Here is a 14,972-nt window from a genome sequence, read left to right as displayed (position 1 = left end):
AACTTTTTAGCCACCTCAGTATATCCTGTATCATTTCTCTCCAAGAAATGGTGTTTTCAAGGATGGAGTCTCTCCAGCACAGGCATCTATTAACACTGAAACTTCTTTCCAAACTGACCCTCCTATTTTCCATTACAACTGGCATTTGCTAAGTGTTTTACAAACTAAACGATAAGCCAATTAGCAATTAGGCATTAATGACTCACTGCAGTTTCTCTTAGAGATAATATATTTACAAATTTACAGGAGCTTTCTTTAATCAAAAGATTGGATATGGTGGTAGTAATTAATGTCCACATGGCAAATCCATGGGGAAATCTTTTGGAGTTAGACTGGGTTTTGAATGCTCTATGTCAAGAACTGTGAAATTCTAAGATTTTTGTCCTTCTTGACAGCTAACAAATTAGCCCACCCCAGTTTAACAGAAGCTGACAGAAAATCTGAGACTCCAAGGGGAGACACCAAGGACAAGGTTATATGATTGGCCTCAAGCAGTATACATAAGGCAGGAGGGTAGCCAGAGCCTCATTGATTTCTCCTGCCGTTTCCTGAAGCTCAATTCCCACAGGATGATGGAACAAGCTTCTAGTCTTGCCTGCACACCTGATGGGTTGTGTGACAGGCAAGCTACCCCAAGCACCAGTAGCCCGACTCTTTTATAATAGATCCAACTAAACTAGCCAGAACTTTGTCCCAGGAGAGAACATTCTCCCTGTGATACTGGATAGTAGGCACACATGTCTTCTGCTCTGGACAGAGAAATTGTCTCCCTCTTCCAAGATGTTTACTGGATAAACGTCCTTGAAAGAGTCCAAAACAGTAGGGCAGTTAGTGCCTCTGCATGGAAAACATACAGAAGTACATAACACCCTTGGGAAATTGTCTCCTGACACTCTGAATTGATGAGTTTTTCAACAACTGTCTCCCATTACATGCCAAGCAATGTTCTAGGATGTTTTTTTAAAGGATACTTACAAACATCCTCATTTACTTTTCACATGATCTTTTTTCATATTTTATTTTCCTACTATATACTTTTATCCCTGTATCAAAGGGATAGACATTTTATATTCCTGTTTCATATAAGAGTAGCCTGAGGCTTAGAGAGGTCAGGTTACTTGCTTAGATACAAACAATGAGTCCCACTGATGGGATTTAACCCTAGGCTTTTCTGACTCCCATAAGTGAATAAGTAAGTGAGGTTGCTCAGTCGTGTCCAACTCTTTGTGACCCCATGGACTGTAGCCCACCAGGCTCCTCCGTCCATAGGATTCTCCAGGCAAGAATACTGGAGTGGGTTGCCATACCCTGGCTTTTAATTACTGCACCATCCCACTGCAAAGATCAACCTACTTTAAATTTCTATTTGGATTTTTTTAACAACCTTAATGACCCCACAGGAGCATGATCTAACTTGAAAGTCTTCATGCAAAGGTGATTATACATAGCAATTCATTAAACTAATAAATAATATCTGCCTTTATATACATACTCCATTGTCTAAGTTCATTTTTTAAAAGGGAATTAGTGAAAAAAGAAAATATAGGTCCCATTAAGAACCTCTGAGCCTCCGGTTTGCTTCTTGTTTTGACTAGTATAGTCATTAGATTAGTTCTCTGGAAAATATTTCATTTTCACTTAGTTCATTACTTAGTTTGGGATACTTTATTGCTGTTAAGCAATCGGTAGAAAGAAGTCTTGACTCACTAGCTATTAAAACATGGTTTGTGTTTTTGACCACCCAGGACTGTTGAAAGTCCCTTATTAAAGGCCTCTAGGGTTCTGCTTTAAATCCTACTTTTGTGTGCACATGTTTTATGCATTATTTGTAGGACAGGTCCTACGTGGCGGTAACATTTAGGTGGCTCTCTCTGCCTCCAATGTTCTCCTTCCACTGTATTCTATTATCTTCCAGTTTCATCCCATGAAGGTGCTTCTAATCTCTCCCACAGATTATAATCATTCTTCTGGTGAACTTCCTTAGGTTTTATTTATCCTTTTCATGGGTAATTTTGATTGTGTCTCTTTTTTATCCATCAGATAAGATCAGATGAATCGCTCAGTCGTGTCCGACTCTTTGTGACCCCATGAATCGCAGCACGCCAGGCCTCCCTGTCTGTCCATCACCAACTCCCGGAGTTCACTCAGACTCACGTCCATCGAGTCAGTGATGCCATCCAGCCATCTCATCCTCTGTCATCCCCTTCTCCTCCTGCCCCCAATCCCTCCCAGCATCAGAGTCTTTTCCAATGAGTCAACTCTTCGCATGAGGTGGCCAAAGTACTGGAGTTTCAGCTTTAGCATCATTCCTTCCAAAGAAATCCCAGGGCTGATCTCCTTCAGAATGGACTGGTTGGATCTCCTTGCAGTCCAAGGGACTCTCAAGAGTCTTCTCCAACACCACAGTTCAAAAGCATCAATTCTTCAGCACTCAGCCTTCTTTACAGTCCAACTCTCACATCCATACATGACCACAGGAAAAAAAGTCATAGCCTTGACTAGATGAACCTTTGTTGGCAAAGAAATGTCTCTGCTTTTGAATATGCTATCTAGGTTGGTCATAACTTTCCTTCCAAGGAGTAAGCATCTTTTAATTTCATGGCTGCAGTCACCATCTGTAGTGATTTTGGAGCCCAGAAAAATAAAGTCATCCACTGTTTCCACTGTTTCCCCATCCATTTCCCATGAAGTGATGGGACCGGATGCCATGATCTTTGTTTTCTGAATTTGAGCTTTAAGCCAACTTTTTCAGTCTCCCCTTTCACTTTCATCAAGAGGCTTTTTAGTTCCTCTTCACTTTCTGCCATAAGGGTGGTGTCATCTGCATATCTGAGGGTATTGCTATTTCTCCCGGCAATCTTGATTCGAGCTTGTGTTTCTTCCAGTCCAGCGTTTCTCATGATATACATACAGTCCTACTATAAACTTCTTTTGGCAGTAACAGGTATCTTACTTATCTTTGTATATTGTTATATTGTATAAATTATATTTGTTGCAATGTAGCCTAAGAGTTTAGGCTTCAGTGGAACTGGCAAGGAGGATATAAGGAATTATATCCTCTCAATGTGAAGAGGGAAGACATTTCTCTTTTATGGCTAGGCCCCAGGTCCTTCTGTGGTGTGCAAAAAGGGGATATGAGCTCTCTTTCTGTCGTGGCCTGGCACCCATTTTGTTTGTCTTGCTTCCTGCATTACATATTTCCTATGGAGGTTTTGAGGGGAGCTCCTTCATATGTTCTAAAACATTCTGGAACTTCCTTTGCATTGCTTATTCCAAAGTCTTACTGTATGATATACCAAGACCAAAAAAAAAAAAATTAGAAACCCTCTGTTCTCAGTGTTTTTTTTTTTTTATAAAAGAATAATATTCTTTTAATAGGTAGTAACACTAATTAGTCTTGTAAGCAGATGGCTTTCCACTTTCTTCCTATTCAAAGCAGATGATGGGTTATGTTTCAAATCTTTGTATGTCATGCTCTCTGTGACATCAATCTGCAGCGAGTAAATGGAATGTATTTGTTCACCAAGATGTAAATATAAAAGTTTTCCATGACCATTCCTTTTTTCTAATATGTATTCAGTATATGTATATATAAATGTAGGCTTATGTATATCTGTAACATAATATACATACACACATACACCTTAATTTTAAGATGCATATATTTGCACATTAAAATGTTTTCTGATACTAGACTGCTTTTTTATGTTGACTCATATTTAATGTGTTTCTTCCTCTGAAAAGCTATTATTAACTGATGGTGTGTTTCACAATTGATGCCTTAAGAACAGCTAAATAAATCACTTATATAAGGGAAAGGCCAGTTGAAATAAAATTACCATAGTTTGTAATGAGAAATAAGCCTTTTGCCAGAGTTAAGCACCCACATATGGTTGCTCTTCCCTGAGATTTCTGAGTAGAAGGAGCAGTGGAGTCAGTGTTCCACGTCAATCTGGTGTTAACACGACGTGGCAAGTATTCCTGGGGCTGCTGTAATTCCAACAACACAGTCTTCTCCTGCCTAACATCACAGTAATCTTTGTTGGCGTTAAAGCTATTTCATCTCTGGCAGAGTAACATTCAGTGGATGGATTAGGAGCCTTATCTTGCTAAGACCAGCAACATCAGAAATCAATAGATGAGTGACTTCTGCAAATAGTACCTGCAGGAGGAGCACACTTTTCCCCAAAGTTTCCAGGGATGATCCCAACACTGCAGATGGCATATATGGGGAAGTGGAGGAATGTGATTTTTCTGAGAATTCTTCAAGCTTGGACTAGGTCCCAGGGGATGAACAATTTAAGTTCAGCTATTTTTGGTTTTAAAGCAATAAAAGGAAAACAACTCAAACATTTTGTTCCTTCCTTTTTCAGGTACAAAAACTAATGCAGGATATAGACATTGCTGAAAACACCTAAATAAACCATGCCACACTGCCAATTTATTTTTCATAAATGATTTTCACTCTCCTCTAATACAGTGTATATGTTTGAATCACCTGAAAGTAAGCGAGTGTGTTAGTTGCCCAGTCACGTCTGACTCTTTGAAACTCCATGGACTGACTGTAGCCCGCCAGGCTCCTCTGTCCGTGGAATTCTCTAGGCAAGAATACTGAGGTAGGTAGCCATTCCATTCTCCAGGGGATCTTCTTAACCCAGCGATCAAACCCAGGTCTTCTGTGTTGCAGTCAGATTCTTAACCATCTGAACCACTGGGGAATAATAGAGAGAATTTTTTTTTCTTCTGCAATAACATTCTTTTCCTTTTAAAAATGGTAACTTGGCAAGGAAGCAGTTTTCTTTTCTAGCTTCAGTTTACTCATCTGAAAAATGGTGAAAACAGTAGTTCATATTTCAAAGGTTGCTATGGAGAGTGGATTCTATAATATGAGCCAGGTACTTGTCCTGGTGGCTGACGATTGCAACAGTTCAGTAAATAATACGCAATAAGTGCATGAACATACTTTCCACACTTACACATTTTTAGATGCTTTCATAACTTGTATGTCCATCTCTCCCTGGTGAGCAGAGCATGAAGAGATGTGCCAGTGAAAACTGGGCTTCAGTCTTTTTATTCTAGTCCATGTATCCCTACTCTTGGCAGATGTCTCCCCTGATTCTGTCTGTAAGAAGCTTATTTCTCAGAACTCAGAGATTACAGACTGTCCACATCGGCTCCAAGGAGGGTTGGTTTCAACGGATTTCTCACGGAGAGATGGGTCACTGTACTCAGAGCCAAGCTCATAAAAATCACATTCAGCTTCCATTTCATCTTCCAGCCTTTCTCCATCTTGTGATGAGCAGCGCCTGCCACCACTGCCATCTCATCTAGTCGCTTTCCATCTCCAAACGCAGTGAAGCTTCTCTTCTCTGATCTCCCAACACGGAAGCAAATTATTCTTATTCTTGTTGGTGGTGGAAAGTGAATTGAATTGAAGTCTGAAGTGCAGTCGCCTGTAGATGTTACTCTGGGTTTTTTTTTGCAAAGCTATGTCATCAGCCAACAGCTAACATCTTTCTTTCTGGTTTTGTTTGCAATTTGCCTACACATGGCACTAAACAAGAGACCAGAAAAAGAGAAATATGCAGAAGCTTACAATAAGAAATAGATCATTGACAAGATCATTGACACCACTATTTGCAAGTCCCTTTTCTCATCTGCCTCTCTTGATCTGAATGGAAAGGGAAGACAACTGCATCAGCAGACAGTTGCACCTTGGCCAGATAACCTGGAGGCAGGCTTCCATCCCACCTTCTGGGGTAGAAATGGGGAGTTCATTGGAGATAAAGAATAATTCCTGGGACAGATTTTCTTCCAGACAATACATGCCACTGGAATAAATGGAAAAGGGTAGTTAGGGGCCTGCCATATCAACTGCCCAGAGAAGGCAATGGCAACCCACTCCAGTACTCTTGCCTGGAAAATCCCATGGACGGAGAAGCCTGGTAGGCTACAGTCCATGGGGTTGCGAAGAGTCAGACACGACTGAGCGACTTCACTTTCACTTTTCACTTTCACTTTTCACTTTCATGCATTGGAGAATGAAATGGCAACCCACTCCAGTGTTCTCACCTGGAGAATCCCAGGGACGGGGGAGCCTGGTGGGCTGCCGTCCATGGGGTCGCACAGAGTCGGACATGACTGAAGTGACTTAGCAGCAGCAGCATGTCAACTGCCATTTATGTTCCAGGAGCCATAAGATGTTTACATTATTTAAAAGAAAAATCGACCACAGGTGATTACTTCAGACTTTGAGGAAGCTGTGGGGTAATGCATAGAGGGAACACTACCCTGAGAGTTAGGAATCCTTTACTAAAGCTGATTCAGCCCCCAAGAACCTGTGGGGTATTGCCTAGAGCCTTCACTATAATCAGCACAGTTCCTTTGTACAACGAAATGGGCTTGTACATTTTATTCTGAGGATCACAAAATGGACATACTCTGGAGCCACTTTAAGACGTGAATGTACAGGTACTTACTAGTATCTGTCATTTTCTTTCTCAACAATTAGAGAATAATTAATCAGTTGATGAGATTGGAGCTTACCAATTATTTTCCTTTCCTCTTGCAGCTTGCTTTTGGGTTATTTCAGCATTCACTGATTATAACACACACACACACACACACACATATGGTTGAGGAAGTCATAAATACAGGAACTTAAAGAAGTCCATCTAACTTCTTAGTAATAACTCTGGTAAAGGGCTTCAGGGCAAAGAACTGAAACCCATGATTACAATGAGATTTGGAGATTAAGATTTTGATAGGGTTTAGAAACATACTGTTTCATTTATTTTATGTGTTCTATTGCAATCGATGGCAGATAATGGCTATAACATAAATGAGAGTTTGAGCTAGGAGATGCATAATTCCTAAATACATTGAGAGATTTGTATGCATAACCTTGATTTCCAAATTTGATACAGGACTTAAAAACTAATTATCATTCATGAAGCACCAGCAAAGCTTATGGCTTATGGTAGTAGATGGAATACTTTTTATATCTATCAGGACAAGGCTTTTCCTGGAAGCTTAGACTAGTCTAAACTCTCCCAGTAATTAAAGAAACATTATCAGTATTGTTATCCTAATTAGCCTCAATATATATTATAGAGTACACAAGCAAATACCCCATTTGGGGGAAGGAAAAGGACCTAATATAGTTACTGTGTGTCTGGCACTTTGCCCAGCTTATTGCATGTTTTATTTTATTCTATTCTTTAAGAAAAGCAGTAACATCTATAGTGCCAAAAAAGGATCATCTTCCTTGAATGTTAATGGGAAGGTCATTGTTCTTCGCCACACTGTTTCTTTTTCCTTTCTCCCGTTCATTTCCTAGTATCCTTCTAAGTTCCTTTCTTCCTTCTCCTTTCCTGGAGCCCTTGGTCTTTTTCTTCTCTCCCCTTCCCTGTGTTGCTTTTCTGCAGTTCTCAGTATGCCACAGGCCCCTGTGGGTATCCTTTAGTTCTAGTGGTAACTTGTATAGCTAAAACTGTTGCAGGCTGCTGGCATAAGTCAAATCACATTTGGCAAAATGTATGTTATGTATCTGGAAACTGGGTTATACTCATTCTAGAGCAATTAACTAAATAATTTTCTGGCATAAAGACAGCCTTGTACTATTCTTGTAACGAAATAGATAATTTTAACTAGAGCTCCACCTAATACTTCCAGGGAGTGCTAAAAAACCTGGCCCATTCTTGATTCAGATCAATTAAATGGCTCTGAAGCATTTTTATTTTCATTTTCCGGAATTGTGCAGGCCTTAATCACTGTTTTTAAACTAGGAGTCCTTGGTTGCTCATGAAATAAAAAATGAATGCTCTTTGAATTGAGCAAATTATACAATGGAGAAAGCAAAACCTTTACCATCTCTTCATCCTCTAATTTTTCTTCTTTTTTGCTAAGGCATTTTCCCTGCTAGTTCAATACATCAGATCTGTCACTGAAAAAAGATGAGTAAGTTCCTTGTTCTAAGATGTGACATTAGAAAGAATTTTGCAAAGGAGAGGAAAAGAATGTTTCCGGTCTGGTATTGGTGGTGTTTACATCAATGTCTCATTCATCTTCCACCTGATCTGACTATTGGCTGGGTAGTTAGAGACAGAAATCTGTGTGCTCAGCTTTGTGTGGTTCTGCTGTTCCACAAACAGGGAAAATAAGAAGGTATTGCTATCTTGCTCCTAGGTGTTTATAATGTTTGTTGGGGAGTTTGAAGGATCCTATTTACATAGTTAAGAACAAGTTCTGCAGGAGATCTGGGGGTAACCTATATTGTTGTTGTTATCCTTTAATGTCCAGATAGTGTTTGGAGAAAACAAACAAGAAAAAAACCTGAACAGCTATTGAAGAGTTTTTTTTTGTTTTTTTGTTTTTTTTTTTTGAAGGGTTTGGAGTTGAAGATGAGCCCCAGAGAAAGTGATTCAGAAAGAAGAGAGTGTCTCTAGCAAGGAATGTTTTTCTCTTTTTCCCTCTTTACTCACCTCCTCCTTTGCTGTGAGGTGGAGTGGAGATGCCTTTATCCAGTAGTACATTGGAACCTGAGACCATTAGTTTGGATTCTTTGTTTCTACGTAGTGCCGAGACCTCTACCTAAGTCTTGGTCAGTCATCTGTAAAAGGGGGATGATAATAGCCCTTATCTCTGGGAGGAGATCTCAGAGGATTTTTTGTGATATTCTCTACCTATTATTTTCTTGACCCTCATTGTGAATAAAATGTACCCAGTCATCCAACCCTTTGGCACTCAAAGATGTCCTGCTATGCAGATGGCACCTGGGGACATACCTCAATCCAGTATCTACTTAGTCTTACACAGTTTCGTCTTTTCTATGTGTCTTTTGTCTCCTTTTCCCACTAGTTTCTGATGCTTACTGTTGCAGATTCCTGAGAAGCAGGAATCTGAATCTGGTACAGAGATTATGTGCATGAAGTTTATTGGAGAGAGTGCAGGGATCACACCTAAGCCAGAGACAAGACAGAGAAAATAGACATCGGCAGAGCGAGAACTTGGGCTGTGCAGTGGTGTCACTGAAATAAATCCCCAGCCACCCCAATGGGAGGTTTGAACCTGGAAGATTCCTTCAGAATTGCCACGAGCTGGGGCAATGTTTCAAGGCCTTTATATCCCCATGTTGATCAAACATTGGGTGAGGGCTATCCCGGGAATAGGGCATGGCTTTGGGTGAGGTGATGTCTTCAGGCAAGGTAACTTCCTAAGTGGGCTGGCAGTGCTAGTCCTTTCCTTCTGAAGGATCTGGATGTTGCATCCCAACTTGCACTACATATATGCTGCTGCTGCTGCTGCTAAGTCACTTCAGTCGTGTCCGACTCTGTGCGACCCCATAGACGGCAGGCCACCAGGCTCCCCCATCCCTGGGATTCTCCAGGCAAGAACACTGGAGTGGGTTGCCATTTCCTTCTCCAATGCATGAAAGTGGAAAGTGAAAAGTGAAAGTGAAGTCGCTCAGTCGTGCCCTACTCCTAGCGACTCCATGGACTGCAGCCTACCAGGCTCCTCCCTCCATGGGATTTTCCAGGCAAGAGTACTGGAGTGGGGTGCCATTGCCTTCTCCACACTACATATATACTCATCCCTAAAAGATAAATTTAGGATAGAATCCAAAGTGATTTATTTGTAATTTTTATGTTCTACCATGAGACTGCCAATGCCTCCTTAGAATGATTATGAAACTGGTCTTCGGACACACTTAAATCTTCCAAGAGTCTCCATTACAACAGAAAATTGACACAGTGGTGAGACTTGGATTCTCTGAAATACATAGCTATTGAGGTTGGAGAAGAGACGGAGTGTTTTCCAGGTAATGAGCCCACCTTTATGATGAATCCTTCTGCCCTAATTGGCTATATATATTTTCTCCCCTATTTGGTTGTATATGGTAGAGCTGAAACTTTTGCTCTTTTTTGAACTCTTTCTTGGGTTCTGAGTCAGCATTCTCATGAAAATGTTATAGTCAAATTAGGTAGTTGCCTATCATTTACTGCCTTCCTTATTGCATGTATATTCTTCTTAATCTTGTTTACATTAGCAAATAAATAGCTCCTGGAGAGCAAAACGATACTTTTATTTCCATCAAGCACTATGATCACTGGTTCGACCATATCATAATCATGATGCATTGCTGTACTAGCTAAACTAATGAGTCCTCAAAACAGTGCAATAAATGTCACAAATGAGAGTTTACTCAATTTTCAGTAATTGTGAGTTAAATCTCCCAGGAATGAGTAAAATACAAGCCTTCTGAGTTTGTGATTATTTTCTTATTTTTAATTTGTTACTTTATATCTGATATATTTTAATTCCAGTTCAGAAATGGTGAAATCTTACATTGTTTAAAAATGTGTCCTTTAATGTTTTTATGCTTCTTAGATGTAAAAGAGCTATAAGGTAATACAGTGGGGGGAAAGTAAATTACACATAAAAAATCCATTTCAATGCTAATGAAGTCTGCTTTTGGAGAGAGAATAGATAATACTTAAATTTATTTCCTTTGAGAAAAGGTGTTTGTTAAAAATATGAGCATGAGCTTTCTAGTTAGTTACATTTTTCTATTCATGTCTTAAAGGAAGTGTTTTGTTTGAAATTACTAGGAAAAAAATTCCACAAACAAAACAAAATAGATTAATGACTGGTTACAGATTTAAAACTCTCCATTTCTTATTTTCTGTAGTTAAACCTAGGAGTATTGCTTTCAAACTTTTTAAAGAATTGGAATATTTTTTACTCTGTAATACAGGTTGAAAACAAAATATCCATTTTATTTTAATAAGCAAGGATTCCTACTTTACCCTTTCAACTAGTATTCTTTTTATTAGTTCATTTCTGTACTTTTGAAGTGTAAAGGATAAGATTATAAAACACTTCTATGTATCTCTCACTAGTTTCTTCAGTTATCAAATTTAATCTTGTTTTGTCTACACTACCCACTCTCCCTATCCCCATCCAAATTAGTTTGTGTGTGTGTGAAAGTCACTCAGTCATATCCAACTCTTTGCCACCCCATGGACTATATAGTCATTGAATTCTCCAGGCCAGAATACTGGAGTGGGTAGCCTTTCCCTTCTCCAGGGGATCTTCCCAACCCAGGGAGCCAACCCAGGTCTCCCACATTGCACCCAGATTCTTTACCAGCTGAGCCACAAGGGAAGCCCAAGAATACTGGAGTGGGTAGCCTCCAGCTTCCTCCAGCTGGAGAAGCCTATCCCTTCTCCAGCTGATCTTCCTTACCCAGGAATCCAACTGGGGTCTCTTGCATTGTTGGCAGATTCTTTACCAGCTGAGCTATCAGGGAAGCCAGATTACTTTAGAGTTATATAATTTCTCTGTAAATATTTCAGTATGTACCTTCATAGGCTAAGGACTCTTAAAACACAGAATCATAGGCCTACTATTATACTTAAAAATTAACAATTTTCTAACAGCCTTAGATATCAAGTAAGTGTTCAGGTTCTTTGAATATGTCAGAAATTACATGTTTCAAATCATCAGCATTCAAATAAGACTCACACGTTACAGCTAGTTGATAAAACTATGAAGTCCCTTTTGCTATATAGGTTTCCTCTCCGTGTCTAATTTTGTTTTACAATTTCTTTGTGGAAGAAATCAGGTCATTTATTTTGTATGGGTTCTGCTGATTGCATTCCAGTGTGTCAATCATCATGTTCCACTGTCTCATTTATTTCCTGTAAATTGGTAGTAAAGTCTTCAGAATTGATTAGATTTAGCTTTAATTTTTGGACATAAATACTTGAGATAATGTGTTGTATTTCCATCTACCAGGAAGCATGTAATATCTGTTTAACTTTTTTATGATAACAATAGCCATTAATGATTATAGCCTTCACATACTATGATTTCTCTACTATAAACATCATTTAGCTTTAATTTTTTCAGGCACATATTCATGTAACATTCATTGCTAGTCCTAATGTTTTCACTCTATTTATTTTGATTTTCAAAAGCTCATTCTTAGAAAATGCCTGAAGAAGGGTTTATAGGCATAATGCTCTTAGAACTCTTGAATTTTCATAACATTTTGTCATGACTTTTATACTTGAAATCACTTATGCTTAATATTAAATCATTGGCTCACATTTACATGCCGTTTTTTTTTTTTTTAACTAAATTCTGCCATGTTTCTGTTTTACTAAATTGTTTTCTGTCATAAAATGTTGCTTCAGACAATTTGATAATCTCATCTTTTTTATTAGTAACTTAGTACTTTTCCCTGTCTGTCCATGGACTCCATTTTCTTTTAAGGTTAATCATACTGTTAGTGTATTTTCCCGTGCTGGCTCTTCTGGTTATAATTCCAAGTTGCTGCTTATTTTAAAGCTTATCAAGTTGAAAATTTTAGTATTCTATTCCATTGTAGTTTTTTTGTCTTTTCTCGTGTGTGTGTGTGTGTGTGTGTGTAGGATCTTTACTTTCTCTATTTCTATCACTGTCTCTTGAATCTTATATCTTCGTTTTTTAATTTTAAAGTTTTCTTCTTCCCATATGCTATTTCTCTTAATTTATTATCCCTGGTACTTCTTCACTCATGTTCTCCCATTTATTTTTGAAATATTTTTCTTTTTTATTTCCAGATATTTTCTGTATTTTTCCAGCAGTCTTTTCAAGTCTTTAGTCATGTAAATTCTGAGCTTTTGTACATCAGTTATGTCATTATTTCATCATTAATTTCTTGCAAATTCTTTTGATGTGGCATTATAATTCTCACCTTTTCAGGAGTATCTTTCTGATATGCATTCATTTGTTTATAGACCTATTGTTCTGTACCTTAGTTTTTAATTGAAGTAAAGTCAATTACCATGTTGTGTTTCAGGTGAACAACATAGTGATCTGCACCTTATTTTTTAAACATATTTTGGGTGAGATTTTATCATAAACCTTTCGCTATTCATGTTTAAATGGGATCGTTTTTCTTGTATTTTTATTAAAAGATGGGCCTGGATAGCTTCCCTCATTTCACATCTGAGGAACTACTTCTGCTGCTTTCACAGTGTTCAACATTATGACCTGTGCTTTCTGTGATATGAAAACCCTCCTTCTCACCTCTGCTTTTATCAGAACCTTTTCTTTGTCTCTCTGTCCCTGTCTTGTTCAGTTTGGTTTCTATTTCCAGTAGTTTGTTCTCAGTGTCAACCTCTTGTTCTAGAAGAGAGCTTCAGCTAGTTAGAGTCAGAATTTAAAAGACCCAGACCACTCCACCGCCACCTGACATCATTGTGGTTCTATGCCACTAACCTACAAATTGAAGCCCGTAAACCTCCCTGCCATCTTTGGCTCCTTCTCTTAGATTGGCCTGTTGAGTATTCTGGTTAGTACAGCTGGTTTTCTGGGTCTTAATGTCGTTGGAAGTCTTTTTTTTTTTTTTTTCCCTGTTTCCTCTTCTAAATTGCAGATTCCACATGGGTCTTATTGGTGCTGTGTATCTCCCAATTTGAATTTTCAGGTTTGGGGATCACCTTACAGCTTTTTTTTTTTTTTTTTTTTGCAGAGAAACTTTGAGACTTTGTACTCTTCGAGTGGCTCTGTCCGTTATCACGGAAGGTGATGGCATTCAGTTAGGTCTTCAAAAAGCTTTTCTGCCATCATCATTTTCCTAGGCTAGTATCTTAAACTTAAGTTCTACTCAACATTTTTGAAAGAGAAAAATTGTATGGAAACTTCCATCAAAATCTGTCCAACTCAGTTTTATTAGGTAAAGCAATATGTTTTTATTTGAATTTATTAGAAAAAACTATGTGAATAGTGTTCTGGGAAAAAATAATATATAAAAATAAATCAGTCCTATATCTTAGCAAGGGAAAATTGAGTGCACAAACAATGTAGTTAGATTTGATGTGACACCGTTATCACTGAGTAATTTCCTAGCTTTTTACTGAGTCTCCATTTCAGTGCTGAGTTCACTGTAGGCACCTGGTAAATTTTGTGAATGAATAATTGAAACCATTTGAGCCCTGGTAGCTTCCTTGCTGAGTTACTCTTGAGAGTGACAAAGAAGAGGTGTAAAGTGCCTCACACATCTTTCTCCTACCTTCATTACCTTAGGTCTCCTAAGGACAAATGAGTGTGTTTATGTGTGAGGGCACATGCATGTAAGGAGCATCCCCACCTCCCAGTACTGAAGATCTGTTCATCAGAGCTTTTTATGGTAATATTTAAGTAAATTATGCATGTATGCATGCGTGCCAAGTTGCTTCCGTCATGTCTTTGTAATCCTCTAGGCTTTTTAAAAAGTCAGAAATATGCCTTCATGACTGACTTATTTAATTTTGAAATTGCTGACAATCCCAGGCCTCTGTCGTAGGGATGCTGGCTAGTAGGTTATCATTTGACCTCAGAAAAATGCCTCAGACAACATCAGCAAGGCTTGGAAATAGCAAAGACACTTTACTGAGGCTTTTAGGGCAAGCTTAACTGGAACAATGATAAGACTGGTAACTAGGAACAAGCGGAGGAAAGAAGTACCAATTTTAAGAAAAGATTAACACTCACAACAATCCAAAAATGAAGGCTGACAGGCAATTGATTGCTTCACTCCACTTCCACTTACCATAAGGGCAATAAAACGATGGAGGAAAACAACTGATGAATGCCCAGGCTTGGCCTCTTAAAGAGAACAGTGAACTTACTTAATGGAAGCCAGGAATATCTTTTCCCTCTCTCAGTATTAGTTTCTGGATTCATAGATTAGGTTGGGATCAAGCAGAAACGTGAGCAAACTGATTTTTTCTACTTTATAAAGAAATTATTGAGATGGTTAATTTACAGTATTAGTTTTAGGTGTACAAAATAGTGATTCAAAAATTTTATGTATTATTCTCCATTATTACTTATTATAAAATATTGGGTGTATTCCCTGTAGTGAACAATATATGCTTGCAACTTATTTTATACATAATAGTCTGTAAACCTCTTGGTCCCCAACCCTTATCTTGTCCCTC

At 38.5% G+C, this 14,972-nt stretch overlaps 2 long non-coding RNA genes across 5 annotated transcripts in view; both read left to right on the top strand.

Moving 5' to 3' along the window:
* LOC123334724 overlaps positions 1 to 14,972 on the top strand; it is a 204,860-nt gene that overhangs the window by 30,278 nt on the left and 159,610 nt on the right. The window lies entirely within an intron of this gene.
* On the top strand, positions 4,383 to 8,734 carry LOC123334725. Its single transcript, XR_006552792.1, has 2 exons — positions 4,383 to 4,616; positions 8,388 to 8,734. It is a non-coding gene; the product is annotated as an uncharacterized LOC123334725 (long non-coding RNA).

This window comes from Bubalus bubalis, chromosome 8 (assembly GCF_019923935.1).
Source record: "Bubalus bubalis isolate 160015118507 breed Murrah chromosome 8, NDDB_SH_1, whole genome shotgun sequence".
Taxonomy (NCBI): domain Eukaryota; kingdom Metazoa; phylum Chordata; class Mammalia; order Artiodactyla; family Bovidae; genus Bubalus; species Bubalus bubalis.
Note: the sequence above shows the minus strand (reverse complement) of the source record. Positions and strands in the feature narration are given on the sequence as shown.